A 16,141-nucleotide genomic window follows, 5' to 3' on the forward strand; every position below is an offset into this window, starting at 1 on the left:
GACGTCCTCAAGTGTGACGGTACACTCACCGGAAGAAAGGTGAAATATGTGGGCCTCGGGTCTCCATCTCTCCAACAAAGCAAGAATAAATTTATAGTCAACCGAGTACGAGACTATGTTGAGCAGATTACCAAAACCTATGTTGAGGAGATTACCAAAACCGCATCCTCGAATATATGGTTCTATCAAAGGATCATGGGGTACATATTCATGTACACATCATCAAAATCGTTTTGGGTCCTAGTAAAACATAAGTAAGAAATAAAATAAGAAAAAGTAATATACAATAAAAACATAAATAAGAAATAAATACGAAATAAGTAAGAAGAAGTAATAACATACAAATGTCGAGATATTGTCGATTGTTCCTCGATGTTCATCACCCATAGTCAATAGAGACATAATGTTGCAGAGGTTGAGTGTTGCAAAGGTTGAGTGTGGTAAAGGTGGATTGTTGTAGAGGTTTATTGTTAGTGTTGTAGATGTTGAATGTTGTGAGTTGATGCCCTATTTATAGATGAGTAAGTGTTGTAGAGGTTGAATAGGTACCCATCATGTGAAGCATGGGATATGGTGCATGCATGTGAGATAGGTGTATGCGCCTAAGGCTAGGGTGCATGCCTTGCTTTATGACATGCATTCACATGCGCCAAGGCTAGTGGCGCATGCATACCTTTTTCTGCATGCAAGGAAGAGGCGCCTAAGGCTAGGGCGCATGCCTTGCTTTATGCGCCATTGGAATGGGCGCCTGCCTTGGATTATTAGGGCAAAGATTCCTTGTGTGCAGGCGCATGCTTGTAGTGTTAGGGCAGAGATTCTTAGGGGAAAGATTCCTTGTGTGCAAGCGCATGCAATGTATTATCTTGTCTCTACATGGATTCTTTGCATTGTATTCTCTTGTCTTTGGAGATTAATTGTGTGATCAGTACATACACCATCTACCCTATTTAAATTCATGCGAATAACAGATCAATGCATTCACCATTAGTACCCATACATATCAGTTGAAACACTAAAGTTACATTTTAAAAAATTTCTTCCTCACCACATTACATGATCAGTGTCCATATCAAAGGTGAAATATTTGAGCATCAATTATTCGGTTTTTGTTTTTGCAACACAGAAGTAACTCAGTTTACAATAAATCGATGATCAAATTTTTCACATCTGAAACAAAGAATAAAAAAGAAATTGCCGTGTAGTCTTGTGGGCCAAATCATTTATAAAAATCCGATGTGGTTTGTAGACAACCAGGTAAAGTTTTATCAGTTGAAGATTCAAGATGATTACGATGTTCATCATATGTTTGTGAGTCATAAGCAATCTAGGTACAACGATATATAGTTATATATATTACCACAACAACAACAAGTGTCTCAGTTCATTGATTAGTCACAAGTGTTTTATGAAACTGATGACGACGAACAAGCTGAGGTCAATGTTGTAGATGAGGAAGAAGAAGAAGCTGAGTTATTGGTTTATTCAATGATGAACGATGAAGAAGAAGATGAGCCATTACCAACTAGTCATGTATATTGTCCACCTTAACACATGACAAGCTTGAATTTGGGCGCCGATGAACCTTCATCAAATATATTTTACAATCCTTATGTGCAAATTGAAGGATCATTGAAAGAAGGAGGCACATTTCGCTCAAAAGAAGATTGTGTAAAAACTATTAAAAAGTATCACATGTGTCATACCCCAAAATTCACCTTACCCCCATACAACTTTCATCTGATCCATGCCCCTACTGCACATGCATGCATTCATTATTTCATCATCGCAATTCCATTTAACATTCATAACCAAAGACATATTACATGGACTCAAGGCATGGTGTTTACACCTAGGAAAAACTGGGGTTTTCCGATTAAAGTTCTGGAGAAAAAAACCAACAAAATAAGGAAAAAATCAATTTTTGGTATGTGTAATCGACTACCCTAATCATGGTAATCGATTACACATACAGAAAATTGATTTCCAGGCCATTTTGGATGGTGTAATCAATTACCCTAATCATGGTAATCGATTACACCTGCGCAAACAGCAGCAATAACTCTATTTTTTTTACACAAAGTGATTTTTTTCCCCAGTTCAACCTCTTTGCTTCCTCTATAAATAGAGAACTACCCCCTCTTTTTCAAGCTTGAAAGCCACTAAACCTATGTCAAAATCACATTCAAGCTCCCTCTTTTCAACCTAAAACCCTAACTCACCCAAACCCTATTTTCTTCTTTGAACCACCCAACCACAATGTAAAAAAATCCACCATCTTCATACAACAACAACAATAGCAAACTTGTAACCTTCACTTACATAATCATTTACCACTACCATATAAACATACAACTTCCTTCTCTTCCATTTCCTACCACAACGATCATAGTCACTTTCTTCCAAGTTTTTTGCTTCATCTTCAAACCCAAACACCACAACAACCTAGTTTTTACACCACAAATTTGGTAATGGTTGCAACTCAAACTCCTTGACATTTTGGTTCTGTTTTGTGTTTGGAAATTGGGTTTTACTCTTGGGTTGTGTTTTGAGAGATATTTGAGTCAAGTTTGAGACAAGTGGGTTTTGTTGGGTTTACACTCTTTTGGGGGATTTTTTTGCTCTTACTACTTTTTATCCACCATTTTCAATCAAACTTTGTTTATTGTTATCATTTAATATTTATTGTTGACTTATTGTTATATTTGTTTGGTTGATGAAATCTATTAGATCATGACCATGGTTGTTTAGAGTTGATAAAACCTTCAATGTTCCAAACCTATTAATGATTGATCAATAGATCTTTCATGATACTTTGAGGCATTGATAGGTTGCCTCTATTTCAACCATATTTGAGTCATTTGATGCATAGATGAAACCATGTTCTCTACATTAACTTGCTAATCCATTTTATTTTTGTTATTCTACTAACCACTAACCACTAACCACTAACTACTAACTCCTAACATTTACATTATTGCACTTTACTTCCTTGCAATTTATTTTATTGTTAACTTTATTTCAAGTACTCTATGTTTATGTTTATTGTTATCTAACCATATCATTTACATTATGCTAATTTATTGGCTCTCTTACTACCTTGTTAAATAAAAAGAAGTAAGAACAAAAGAAAGAAAACAAATCATAATCATTTGAGTGATATAATCTTCTATTTGTCAAAAGATTGATCGATGGACTTGGGGTTGTATAACTTTCTTTGTTACAAATCTATTATAAGTTGATTTTTTAATCATCTTCAATACTTTGCATCAAATGATAAGTTATCCCTTGATGCGCCATATTTTGAGTCTTTTGACATATGGATAGATAATCCTCAAAATGTTCATTTTGCACATATCACTAACCATTATTATTGTGATTTTGTCATCATTAACTTGTGGTTTACTTTGTGTCATTTATATTCACTAACCATTGTTATTGTGATATTGTTATCTTGTAATTTACTTTTATGTCACTACCTTGTAATTTAAATTCAAGTACTCATTACCATCATCATTGTACAAACTCATCATGCATGTTTATTTACTTGTTATTTATTTTATTGTCATCATACATTAAAAACAACAAAAACATGATAAAATGATAAGACCATAAATATTCACTCCACTCTTAATCAACTTGGACTTAGAGAATTTCATATTAAGACCTTTGCTTTGAGGCCTTTTCCTTATCTTGGTGATACCTTTGATTTCTCACGATGAACCTAAATTTGGAAATAGAATTTTTGACATAGAAAAAATCAATCAAAATCACAAAATCAAGAAGAAGAAAAAATCCAACTATTGATATGTTGTACTTGATTCTCATTAAAAATAACTGTGTCAGTTGGTCCGATAGCGAAAAGACGACAAAGTATATATGAGTTTCTCCACTGTGTTTGTTTGATTCAGTGCCTTCAACATATTCTTCAAACATTCAACTTTGACCTAATTTGAAAGAAAAACTATTGAACTAATTTAACAGAATAACATAATGAATGAGAGTTTAAGACGAGGGAAAATATTACAATGATGAATTTAGAGGGATCAGGAAGCCAAGGCCCGACAAGAGCGGCGAGGTGGAAGATGACGAAGCAGTCAGGCAAGGCAAATTAGAAATGAGGAAAAATCAACGATGTCGTCGAAGACGATTTCAGAAGTATGAGGAAGTGCGGAAAGATAGATGGTGTGTCTAACGAGGACCTTAATGGAGTAACCTTGTCAGCGGAGAGTGTGACTTAGCTTTCCACCAAGATAACTGAAAGCATCGGTCAATGGAAGGTCTCTTCTCCTCGCCAACTTAGTGTCTATCACAAGCATATCAGACGTGGTCAAGGCGAACAAATTAGTATTTTTAATGAGTCGTCTGACTTTCCCGTGTTCTTCTTCCTCGTTAAGAGAAGCACCTATGTTTGTCACCTGATGGGACGAGGGACCTATTTGAATCTCCTTCAAGTGCTCTGTGGGCATGAGCCCTTCAATGTCCACACCTAATATAGGATCCCAACAATCAAGGTCTTCATTTGGAATTTCCGAAAGGGGGCTCCAATAAGGGCAAGCGATTTCCTCTCTGTCACCAGGTTATTCTTATAGCATTCTTGAGTGATCTTCTGGTCTTCTCGAATTGTACTAACTCACCCTCAAAGTTGCGGCTACTTCAGGATTAAGTACATGATGGAAATATATGCCTCTATCGCATTGATGGTGGGTCAACCTAGGATGATATTATAGGACGACATGGTGTCCACAATGAGGTAGCTGATGTAAATTGCCTTAGCGTCAGTGCCCTCGCCACACATAGTCTCTAGGGTCACACAACCCCTTACTTGCACTTATTTTCCTCATAATCCAATTAACAAGCCACTGAACACTTGGACGTCGTTAGTATTAAGTTGTGATATTTAGAAAGCGTCCCCCAACAAGATGTCAATAGAGCTCCAAGGATCTATCAAGACTCGCTTGATATCCAAGTTTCCATGTTGCAAAGTGATGGCCAAATGGTCATTATGGTGAGAGTAGACTCTAACTGCATCCCTTTCAGAAAAGGTGATGTTAACCCCTGTTTGCGACCGCGCACCTTTGGAAAAACCATGAGATATTACATTTGCAGAAAGCAATTGCCTTGCGTATTTCCTTTAAGAGGAGCTAGAACTACCTCCACCAACGACACCTAAGGCTATGGTGTTAGTATTGGAACATAGAATTTTGTCGTCCAACTTCAGAGGAAAGATGGAAGGAAGGAAAATGAGAGAGGTGTGGGTCATGTTAGTTTTACCAGGGCCTCACGGTGGGCACCAGTGTACTAGTAAAAAAATACAGGCGTTCATGTTACCCCGACAGGTGAAAGGATACTTAGAGGCCTTAGTAGGTTTATCACAATTCTGGGTGGTTAGGGTTTGCCCACTACGACGAAAAGCCATGTATGGTCGTGTTACAATGGTTTTAAAGGACATGTTCACATGGTTAAAGGCTTTGTATATCAGCTTTGTGCTTCAGGTGTTTATGTGTAAGTTATGATCAGTCACTTTTCTTCCGTTAGGGGAGAAGCATTTATAGGGGTCTTGGGCCTAGGGTTTCCCCGGGAAGGGTCACCGTCCACTTAGTCAATGATGGACCTATGAATCCCCATTTCTTAGGTTGACATGGACCAACTGCTAACACTGACTTCTCTCCGCCTCGAAAACATTTTATCTCATGTTTTCCATGTCTGGGCGAGAGGAAAGCATCGGAGTGAGGTGATATCTTCCTGAAGGCGACACATGGTTATCGCCATTCCTGGAAGCGGCATCCTTCCCGCCTTTACTGAATCTTTTGCAAATATAACACTACAAGATCTACCTCATCATTCGTACCTAAATAGAGACGTAAATAAGTAAGAAAAACAACATATAAATTATTTTATTTTTTATTATCTTTTAGGATAAATCATATATACAAGGAATACACAACATGAATGTTAATTCATATTGTAAAATATAGACTCAAAATTTTAATCAAATAAAGAATTATCTAATACTCTTTTTACTATTTATGTGCTCTTAACTATTAATCTCTCATCATATTCCCAACTAAAATTCACCTTAAATGATAGAAATGACAAATTATTCATCATTCTATCTAGAAAAAATTGTTATCTTTGAATAGTCCATTTCTCTTATTAGGATATATTTTCAAAATCTTCTTCAAACATGACTTGTAATCATCACAAAAATAATTTTGAGAAAGATTACAAGATACAAGCCCATTCACCCACTATTCATTGGAACATAATTATACAAATATTCAAAAACACATATGCACATAATAGGAACCGAGTATAAACCCACTATATCATTGTAACATAATTATACAAATATTCAAAAACACATATGCACATAATAGGAACCAAGTATAAAGGTCTATTTTTCCCCGAGTCATTTAGGCTATTTTTATAAAACCTCGCTGTAAAAACATAAATATAATCTTTTTCGTTTGAAAATCTCTTCTTATTGACTCTCAATAAAAACTAGTCTTTAGAATGACACTGCAACCATGATTTTCTTATAAAAAATTAATTTTATTATAATGATGTGGACTGTAATATTTTTTTTTCAATTATTTTAAATGTTCAGGTGACTTTTTTTTTAACTATTCTAAAGTATTCAATATTTAAAAGTTACACATATTAAAGTTTTTTTAACATACATTTCAACAAATATTTTAAAGTCATTGTTAAAAGAACCTAAAAAAATTATAGTTAAAATACAATTTTAATTTGAAACTTAACAACTATGCCACAAAAAAAATCATAAGAAAAATACCACATATGACAATAAACATAATTTAGATAAGATACTATAGTATTTATCTCCATATCTACAATTTAAAATACCTTTATACTCAAATCAATATTCAAATCAATATTTCTCTAAACTTAAACATTTGTATTCATACTCGTATTCTATAAATTTTTGATGAAGTTATCAAATAACCTTGAGCGAGTCGGTTAAACCAATGACATTTTATGTCTCATCCAAAAATCATTGTTACTTAAGTATTCAAGGCCTCTTTGTTTTCATAAAGAAATTAAATAAATATCTCTTATTAAATCTAAAATAATAAAAAGTGCTAGAGAAACAAAAATAAAAGGAAGATTATCTGAGTAAAGTCAATTGTGTTTAAATTTTAATCACTATTTTTTAATTTAATAATTATATATACCACATTGTTTGTATTATTTTGTTATTCTCTTTTTTAATTTAATAATTATATATACCTCATTCTTTGTATTATTTTGTTATTCTCTCGAATACTCGTTTTAAAGTAAACATTTTCTTAAAAAAATAATTAGATTAAATTCTTTTATATTTTTTAGGGGAATCTCCTTCATATCTAAATAATAATTAGAAAGAAAAAAAAGTTTAAACTAAAGCCTTTCATACGCATTAAAAGTTTGTCATATATATAACTCATAATCTCATGAAAATAACAAATCATGTTATAATAGTATGCAAAGAATATGTGTTCTTTTATTATTTCTGTTATACTCATACAACATTGTAATCTCATCTACTTAATTATGAAATTGTGTAAAAGATCATACAAATTATGAGATACTTCTCATTAATAGAAAATGTAGGTACAATTTGTGTTTAATAAATACTTTTTCACATTTAATGTTTTGTATTAGATTTTCTTTGTTGATGCTTAATTTATAAAAACTTTCTATAGGTATCTTGCTTTCTATCTCAACTTTTTATTATTATTTATTATTATTAATAATAATATTATTATTTTATACATGTTTTGAAATCCATTAAAAATTAAAAAATTAAAAAAAATTATATTTGATAATGTTTTCAAATTCTATAAAAATTTATTTATATTAATTTGTAAATACAAAAAAAAAAAATTTATGTCAAGTTTTTTAATATGAAGTTGCTAAGAATAAGACAACTCAAGATTCTTATTTTAAGTCTTGAAAAAGAGTTTTTAATTCCAATTGAAAATCGGTATTTCTTTTGAAAAATTTTCTTTTTATTTTAGATATTTAAAAATTCTATTTTTTTATGTTCTATAAAATATTTAATTATAAACCTTAAAAACTCAATATCTCATACTTTTTCCATGAACCAATATTAAAACACATAAGGATACTATTCATGAGTTTACTTTTAAAACAAAATTCAAAGTTAAATAGAGATCACCATATTTATTCAAGAATTTATTTTTAAAATAAAATTTGGGTTCAAATAGAAACCACTGTACTTTCCTTATAAATAGTAATGTAAATATGGATTGACAAATAGACTAATGACAGAATAAAAATTATGTAAAATTATTTTCTTTAATTCTTTATTTTTCTAAAATTTGGAAATAGTTATTTATTTTTAAAGCAAATTCTTAAATACATTTTAGTTTAAATGATTGGCATTCAAATTCGGACTAATTTCATATTGTTGGTCCCATCTTCTTTTCTTCCTCTTTTATATATTTCTTTATCATGATTAAATCTTTTTTTATATGCTATAACTTTTTATTTGGTGTAAATTTTTAATTTATTTAAAATTTCATAATAATTTTCATTTAAAAAAAAGACTTAGAAAAACAATTTTATTTATTCAAAGAAATTAGGTTTTGGATAGAAAAATTAGGGAAAACAAATGTAAGATGATTTCAAAAAATTTAAATAAGGATGAAAAAAAATGTATCAGAACATTTAGGATTATACCAAAAGACATGAGGAAAAAGATTACTCTTTTTTGAATGGAATATCAAAGAAATTAAGGAAATAAGCATAAATGTTCATAGAATTGGCTTTTAATTGCCTATTCTTATCGTCTTGTTGATTTTCAATAAAATTATATCTTTAACTTAGAAAAAAATCTTTAATATTTAATTTTAAATAAATAAGTAAGTTAGATATTAATATTTAAGAAAAAATTATCGATAGTGTGAGCGGGTAAAAAATAGAAAGATACACGAGCAACAAAATTAATAGTTATTATTTTGTCATAGGATAACTCCCATTTACATAATGATAAAACTCTCAATGATTTGTATCACAACCAGCGTATCACATGCTGCGAATCACAACCTCTATGATAGGTTATTCATTTACAATAGTTGGTAGGATGAATTATAAAATCTAGCATCATATAAATACCAACTATAATTAACTTGTAAATTAGATTTAAAGAAAAATTTCTTTAATTTTCTATTTTCTTCTTCGTTGAATTCTCTATCTTTCTTCCCTTTCAATATGCTCATTCAAAATTTCAAAATGGTATCAAAGTTCTTTTGAGATCTACAGCGCATTGATCCATTTATTGTGTTCGTGTTCATCTCCACCATTCCCCATGGTACGTGATGCAAACGTAGTTATCAATGATGCCAATAATGTTGCAACACTAGTTCATTTCAAGATCCCTCTCAGCAATCTGGAAATGTTTACTATGTTCATCCTTCAGATGGTCCTTCATCGGTGTCAGTTACACCAGTTCTTACACATTCCAATTGTGACGCATAGGCAAGATCCCCGAGACGTGCACTTGGCGACAAGAACAAGTTCGATTCCGGTGATGGATCGATACCAGTTCCAAAAGAATTTGACCTAAGATTCAAAGCTTGGAATGTTGTAACATGATAGTTCATTTGTGGTTTATAAACTCTGTTGAAGAATCAATCACTCAAAGCATCGTCTTCCTTGAAAATGAAATTGATGTTTGGAAGGAAAACAATGAATGTTTCTCACAAGGTGACTACATGAATCTCTGAGTTGCAATGCGACATTTTCAATTTGAAGCAAGAGTCGCGTTCAGTTTCAGAATTATACACTGCTTTGAAATTTCTTTGGGAAGAACTTGAAGCATATCTACCTATCCCTACTTGCTCTTGTCTGCATCGATGTGTATGCATTACAGGTTTGAGTAATGCAAAGCATCAACATGATATTACTCGTTCAATCCGATTTCTTACAGGATTGAATGATTCTTTTGATTTAGTACGTTCTCAAATCTTGCTCATGAATCCTTTACCTAACATAAACAAGATATTTTCCATGGTTATGCAACACGAACGCCAATTCAAGAATTTTGTATCAGATGAATCCAAGATCCTCATTAATGCAACTGATTATTATAGACCTCAAGGAAACAGTCGTGGCAATGGTTCTTCATTCACATCTGGCAGTAGGCATGGCAACGGGGCGGATTGGGGACAGTTTTTACCTCCCCCAAACCCAAATCCGAATCCCAAAACAATCCCCGTTCCCCGCCCCAAACCCAAACGAGGATGGAGAATCAAAACCCAAACCCGTCCCAAACGGGTTCGAGTTGGGTTTGGGTATCCCCGCCCCGCCACCATTCATTTAATGAAATCAATTTTTTTAATAGAAATATTTATTTTTTCCAAAATAAAATTACATTACAAATAATAAAATAAAACAATCTAAAAAAAATTCATACATACATTTCAAATATTTTAAATAATAAATTTAAATTAAAATATCAAAACTTTAACCACATGTTTAATATTATAAATTATCAAAAAATAATAATAATGTACATAATAAAATAAACGGGGCGGGTTCGGGGTGGGTACTAATGTCCCTATTACCCGACCCGTCCCCATATTTTATAATCGGGGAAAACCCAAACCCAGTCAAAGCGGATTTTCCCCGTCAACTTCGGGGCGGGTTCGGGTGGGTACCCACGGGTATGGGTTATGTTGCCATGCCTATCTGGCAGTAAGAAAGTTTGTACACATTGTGGAAGAAATGGTCACACTGTTGACACTTGCTATAGGAAACATGGTTTTCCTTCACACTCTGGAAAAATCATGTTGTGGCTAACAATTCTTGTCTTGAGTTGAATGAAGAAAGGGAGGATGTTGATGACTCCAAAAGTTGTAGAGGAAATGATTACTATGGATTCACTCGAGAGCAATACAATTAACTTGTGCATTTACTACATGAATCAAACTTGATTCACAATGCTTCTACTAACAAAGTGAATCATGTATCTCACACTAATAACCATAACACTTCAGGTATTGCTCGAATCTCATATTCGTTTAATAATTCAAACCTCAGATCATGCATAGTTGATTCCGGTGCTAGTGACCACATCTGCTCATCCATGAGATTCTTTGATGATTACAACCAAATTGTACCAGTTAGTTAACACCAGACTACCTAATGGACAAATGGTTGTAGCAAAACATGCAGGCACTAGAAAATTTTCACCATGGTTGATTGCTCATAATGTTCTATATGTGCCTTATTTCAATTTGAATTTGCTAGATTATGTCTTGATCTTAACTACACAATAATTTTTTATAATAAAAAAATGTTTAATTCAGGAAAAAAGGAGCTTGAGGATGATTGGTTTGATTTATTTAATAGAGGTACTGCATTTCCTTGCTATAAAAGACACACCTCAAGCCACCATATCATCATTTCACTCACAAGCTCCACATGGCATCACTTTTATTCCCGAACAAGTCATTTGGCATTTCAGATTGAGACACATTTCCAATAAAAGATTACTTATTTTACATCATCAATTTCGTTTTGTAACCTTAGATACAAATGTTCCCTGTAATACTTGTCACACTGAAAGGCATAATAAACCTCCATTTCAAATTAGTAATGACATAGTTGCACAATGTTATGAATTTTTGCACTTTGATATATGGGCTATTTGTCCATTCCATCAATTCATGGTCACAAGTATTTCATTACTGTACTGGATGACCATAGTCAATTTACTTGGATCATTATCTGCTAATGTAGTCTAAAGTTACTACTCTTGTTCAAAGGTACATTTTAATGATTGAAAAATAACATAATTGCAATGTCAAAATTGTTAGGACAAATAATTGACCCAAGTTCCTCATGCCTGAATTCTAAGCTTCCAAAGGGATTTAGCATCAAACAAGTTGTGTTGAAACCCTCCAACAAAATGGGAGGGTTGAAAGAAAATACAACATATAATGAATGTAGGTTGAGCCTTATTGTTTCACTCAAACTACCTAAACAATTTTGGTCTTATGCTGTCACACATGCTACATACATCATCAACCAGATTCCTAATGTTACCCTTCAAAATAAATCACCATTTTACCTTAGTTTTGGAATTAATCCTAACCCAAATGAATTGGATTTTTTTAGATTAATGTTATGCATCCACTATTCAAAGCCATAGAACAAAGCTTGACCCTCGAGCAAGAAAAGGTGTTTTCTTGGGTTACAAGCCAAATGTCTAAGGAGTGGTTTTGTTAGATTTAAATACCAAAACTATTTTCATGTCAAGACATGTTACACATCATGACTATATATTACTGTTCTGGACTGGGCCATGACCCTAGGCACGGCACGGCCCAATGCTCGCCAAGCCCACGTCCGAACGGCCATGTCCACACGACCACGAGGACACGTCAGGTGGACGACCGTCCGCCCGACGAACGTCTCCCCGGCCCCTTAAACACGTGTCGGACAACGAGCGGGCCCTCCCACGTCGCGGACACCTAAGTTGTGTCGGGCAGGGCCATAACGGCATCTCACTCACCACGTCACCCAACTCCCCTATATTGTCTCCGAAGGGATAGGGGCAGTTGGACCAGGGAGCAGACCTTGGTCTAGGTCTTAACGCTTCTTACGCGTCCCCTGGCAGCTCCTCCTTGGGCCTAGCTAATCCAGCCCATTAGGAGCCTTGGCCCAGCGCTGGGGGCTCACTATAAATACCCCTTTCATGGCAAAGGGGCAGGTATTCTAACTCACACTCTGATAACCTCATTCTGTACCTTTTCTGACTTAAGCATTGGAGCACCTTGCAGGTACACCCCCCTCTCATTTCAGTCTCCGGCCCATTCACCAAGACCTTGGAAGGCCCTCCTGATCAGGTGAGATCAGTGGCGCCGTCTGTGGGAACTAGCTATCCCCATCTTCATCAAACGAGGATCAAAAGCTCATTTATTTCTGTCCTTCCAACATGGCCGGAGAACAACATAGCGATCACAGCCGTCCCCTCGTCAACTACAATATGGACGACGGCCCGCCATCCCATGAAGCGGACGTTCGGGACGGTCATCCATCCACCCCGTCTCCAGAGCCCCAAAACAACGGAGACGCCTCTCACGCCCACAATTTAGGGGCAGAGACATTTCATCCCATTCCCGTTCCCGTTGAAGGAGACGCCGTAATGATTGCCATGGTGAATGCCCTCAATCAGGCCGGTTCTATGCTCCACCAGCAGCACGAACGAATCATGGCCCTCGAAGCCGAACGACAAGAGGCCCGGCCCCAGCCGGTGAGTAGGATACAACAACGTTCGGAGCCAACGAAGAAGCGAGGACGTCGCTCTCCCGAACCCCACGCCAGCAGGGCACGCGCCCGTCGTGACGGTGGTCGAGCGAGAACATCACCAAGGCGCGGGCACAGCCCCGACAACAACGAACTGTCTCCCTTAAGGAGCGACGAGGAAGATTTGCATTGCCCCCTATCTCGGGCAATAATGGAAGCCCCGCTCCCCAAAGGCATGGAGAAACCGCCAAACCTAGCTGTGTACGACGGGACTACAGATCCCGACGATCACGTCGACAACGTCAACGCGATGCTCGACTACCGCAATGATATAACCGGGCACCTCAAATGCCGACTGTTCTCAACGACCCTCAGGAAAGGGGCCATGGCCTGGTACAAAAGCTTGGCCCCTGAGTCCATTACGTCATGGAGAGTCATGAGGTCCATGTTCACCCGGCACTTTACAGCTTCCCGTCGTCACCCCAAGACTGAGGCGACCCTTGAAGCCATAGTGCAGAAGAAGAATGAAACACTGCGCTCATACATCGAGCGATTCAACCAGGAAGCTGTCGAGGTAGATACCACCGAGCACATGAAGAAGTATCTCCTCGAGAGAGGTCTCTTACCCGGCAGTGAACTTAGCAGAGCCGTAGGGATCGAGCCTCCCCGCACCTTAAACGAGCTCCTGCATAAAGCCCAGGCCTACATCAGATACGAGGAAAAGCAGGTGGCACACAATGCCCGCAGCGGACGTAACGCTGGGGAGACCGAGCACTCAAAACGCGAGGACACGAGCATTTCCCGTCGCAACGGAGACAAACGAAGAGAAGAAAGACCTCGCGAGCTCCGGGAAGGAAGAGGCCCCGCGGGCAGATATAGCGAGTACACCTTACTGACAGCTCCTCGAGAGCGTATCCTCGCAGAATGTATCAACTCTGAATTTAAGCAGGGCAGGGTCAGGTTCCCAAAACCGTCTGCACCAAAGCCCCACACCGACAAATCAAAGTACTGCCGGTTCCACAGAAGTCACGGGCACGTGACCGAAGACTGCGTCCACCTGAAAGATGCGATTGAAATTTTAATCCAAGAAGGGCACCTGAAGCAGTACACGAGGAAGAACGAAGCTCCCAGACACGACGAGCCAGAGAAGAAGAGACCCCGGGAAAACACACCCCCTGACAACTCTCCCTATCAAGTGGCCCTCTGCGTGTCACGACCAGAAGATTTCTTCCTCCCCGAACCATTGCCCGAGGGCAAGATCACTGCACTCAGCCCCTGGGAAGACTTCCCTACCACACTGGTGATATCAGGAGGAGGAACTAACGGGGAATCCGCGGCCCTCTCCGTCAAACGTAAGTTCGACGAACTCCTACTGACTGCCCCCGAGCAGAAAGCGACATTGACAAAATACCGGGGAAAATCCAACCCAATATCCTTCTTCCTGGAGGAACTCCCGGGCGGATCCCCGAACTCGGCCATCCCACTATTGATAAGAGCAAAGATGACCCGATTCGACGTACGACGCATCCTGGTCGACGAAGGCAGCTCAGTGGATATCATGTACGTCCACCTCTTCAAGACTCTGAAGCTAGACAAGACCAACTTAGCCCCCTACGTCGGATCAGATCTCCAAGGATTCAACGGAGCAACAACCAGACCGTGGGGATATGTTGAGCTCCTCGTCACCTTCGGCGAACAAGAAACGGCCAGGGAAGTCAAAATCCAATTCCTGGTCGTAGACTGTCCGTCTCTCTACAATTGCATCTTTGGACGCCCGACACTGGCCGAGCTCACTGCGGTCCCATCCACCGTCCACCTGAAGATGAAATACTACACCAAATTGGGACGTGTGGTCACCATCCATGGTGACATCGAAGCAGCCCGACGATGCTACGACGCCGCAGTAAAAGGACAGGCCGTAGTCAGCACGAAGAGCAACTGCAACAACAAAAAACTCAAGACCGAGGATCCTGCCCGAGGAGTCAACGCCATCGACCTCGACTGTCGCATCGGGCTGGACGAGACCGAAGAGGGGAGGTTCCCCAAGGAACGCTCTCTCGAACACCCGGTCCGACCAATCCCCGACGGGGAGTTCGAACTCATTCCTCTTGGGGACGATCCGGAAAGGACGGTGAAGATAGGTAAGGGACTACCCGAGGAAACAAGAGAAGAGCTAGTAGCATGCCTCAAAGAGAACTCCGACCTCTTCGCGTGGAATGCCGCAGAAATGCCCGGGCTGGACCCCGAGATCGCGTGTCATAAGCTAGCTGTAGACCGGGCAGCCAAGCCCATAGCACAGCGTAGACGCAAGCAATCGCCCGAAAAGGCAGAGGCTGCCGAGCGAGCTGTAAAAGACCTCTTAGAGGCAAATTTTATTTCTGAAGCCCAGTACACAACCTGGCTCTCTAATGTAGTCCTCGTTAAGAAAAATAATGGAAAATGGCGTATGTGTGTTGATTATACTGATCTTAATAGGGCTTGCCCGAAAGATGCTTTCCCCCTCCCTAATATAGACTCGCTCGTTGACAACTCTGCAGGTTTTAAACTCTTGTCCTTCATGGACGCATATAGTGGATACAACCAGATCCCTATGTCGCCCGCAGACAAGAAACACACAGCGTTCATGACCCCAACGGGCAATTACTATTACAACGTGATGCCGTTCGGGCTCAAGAACGCTGGCGCTACATACCAACGCATGATGAACAAAGTCTTCAAGGACGAAATAGGGGACATGCTCGAGGTATACATGGACGACATGATCGTCAAATCACACGAGGAGATAACCCATGCTCGACACCTTACGAAGGTATTCGAGCAGGCGAGACAGTGTAAAATGAGGTTCAACCCCGAGAAATGCACG

This window comes from Lathyrus oleraceus, chromosome 5 (assembly GCF_024323335.1).
Source record: "Lathyrus oleraceus cultivar Zhongwan6 chromosome 5, CAAS_Psat_ZW6_1.0, whole genome shotgun sequence".
Taxonomy (NCBI): Eukaryota; Viridiplantae; Streptophyta; class Magnoliopsida; order Fabales; family Fabaceae; genus Lathyrus; species Lathyrus oleraceus.